This window comes from Callorhinchus milii, unplaced genomic scaffold (genome assembly GCF_018977255.1).
Source record: "Callorhinchus milii isolate IMCB2004 unplaced genomic scaffold, IMCB_Cmil_1.0 Scaffold33, whole genome shotgun sequence".
NCBI lineage: Eukaryota > Metazoa > Chordata > Chondrichthyes > Chimaeriformes > Callorhinchidae > Callorhinchus > Callorhinchus milii.
The window spans coordinates 1,285,094-1,287,237 of NW_024704774.1; the positions used below are offsets into that span (position 1 = coordinate 1,285,094).

Below are 2,144 nucleotides of genomic sequence, written 5' to 3' on the forward strand. Positions count from 1 at the left end.
CATACGCATATCTCTCCATCGAGAGGTTGTATACAGTCCGGCCTTAGATTAACTAAAATGCGACTCTCGAACTCTTCGTCCCCTATGTGCTCACAATCCCTATGCTCGTCGCCCTGTGCAGAAACACGCCACACAACTGACACCACTGTGCTCCCACCCTTTGCTTCCAAGCCCCGCTGTGATCAACATCCTATCTTCACCTCTTGTGCACGCAACCCATCCGCTCACTAACCCTGTACTCAGTATCCAGCCCTCTTCCGCACCCTCCCCCCACCCCCACCATGTTCACACCTTGCTTCAACCCCCCCCACCCCGCAATCCTCCTCACATGTTTTCACCTAGCCTCTACATACCTTCCTTTTCTCACCGCGCTTGTCTTCACCCGCAACGTATTCTCGTCACTATTTGCTCATTCATCTGAGCTCACCTTCTGAGCACAGCTACTTGCATTCATTCCAATGAGTTTACCCCTCTGTGCTCCTACCCCCTGTGCTTACTCTTTCTTCCCTGTACTTGAACCCCAATCTTGCGCCCAACGCCCACTTTGCTCACCCTCCCAATGCTCACCCGCCTGTGTTCACCCGCCACTCTTCAAACCACACCGATGCGCACACACGTTGCTCGCATTCCTATGCTTACCCCTGGCCCTGTGCTGCCCCCATCATTGCGCTCCCACTATAGTCGTCTCAGCAATTTGTGCTCCTGTTCTCTGCTCAACTATCTGGGCTCACCCACCTGTGCGCAGCCTCCTGCTCTCACCCTCCGCACCCCCTCTGCTCTCCCGCTCCCCGTGTACTTACGCTAACGTGGCTTTCACCTTCCCTGCTGCTCCCACTCAGTCCTCGACCCTCTCCAGGTCCTCAATTATTAACAGGTTGTCTTGTTTTATATGCTTTCCCACTTTGAGCCCCCATCTCCGTCCTCGCCTCCCTTTTCTGAACGCCACTGCTTTCACCCAAAATATTCTCTCCAACTTCTGCTCGCGCCTCTGTGCTCACACCTGCTGTGCTCATCCCCATACTTTCAACGACCTTTTATCATCGCCCTATCCTCATCCATACGTTGCTCACCCCCAACTACCCCCCAACCCGGGTTCACACACCCCTTTGCTCACCCTCACAATTCTTACTGCCCCTGTGCTCACCGCTGCCTGCGCTCAACCCACCCATGTGCATACGTCCCGTGTGCTCAACCCCTTTTGCTCAACACTCTGCGCTCCACCATTACACACCAACTTGGCTCGCAACCCCAATGCTCCACCGCCCGTAATGACCAGTCCCCTCCCCTCCGAGTACAAGGTGATAATCAGAGGCAGAGTTGGTTACATGAGCAGATGACGCCGATAAATAACTCTGACGCCGAATAACGACTCGAGGCGCATTGACGCCACCTCCCAGATTTAATTATAAGCTATAATAATAATAATCCTGGCATTTGTTATAGCGCTTTTCACGTCGGGAGAGGACGTCCCAAAGCGCTTCACAAAACACACTGTAAAGTGAATTGACTGTATATTTGTGGGCGAACGTGGCAGCCAATTGCGCACAGCAATGTCCCACAAACAGTCGTGGATTGAAAATGTCCAATTATTATTGTTTTTTTGGTTTTGGAGGATTATTATTAGGCTCTGTGTGGAGTAAGGAAACTTGGCCAAGGTTTGGCCCTCTGCCTGGAATTGAACTCAGGTCTCTCACTTGCAAAGCGAGTGCTCTAACCACTGAGCTACAGGACTCCACCATATAATACTGTCGGCAAAAACATTTACCTATTTTCTCAAGCTGTGGTTTACCGAAAACATGAGCGATAAAATATGATCAGACAGTGAAGCATTTACCTGAGCAGATGACGCCGGCGTCATAGGAGTGTGAAGCTCCGTAACGGTGACCCCAGTGCCATGAGGGACAACCCCTCAGAGCCGATTCACTCCCTCCGCACCGCACATCCCACGTCACGACGGGACCTGAGCCTTCGCCGAAGTGAGCGCCTCCTGGTGCTGACAGCGCGTCTCCGCAGCCCAACTCCTTACACACCACAGCCGCGGCCGTCATCTCCCAGGTCGAATACTTATAGGTTTTGCCAGTGCCATCCACTGTGCCCCACTGTCCATCGTGGTAAACCTCCACGGTCCCGGCACACGGGCTGCC

The 2,144-nt window shown here is 53.1% G+C and overlaps 1 protein-coding gene across 1 annotated transcript in view; it reads right to left on the reverse strand.

Moving 5' to 3' along the window:
• Positions 1-1,867, reverse strand: part of LOC121851364 (osteoclast-associated immunoglobulin-like receptor) — a 13,958-nt gene extending 12,091 nt beyond the window's left edge. The window contains exon 1 of the mRNA XM_042345203.1: positions 1,835-1,867. The gene's annotated coding sequence lies outside the window, so the exon portion shown is untranslated. The remainder of the gene's footprint in view (positions 1-1,834) is intronic.
• Positions 1,868-2,144: the final 277 nt, after the last annotated feature.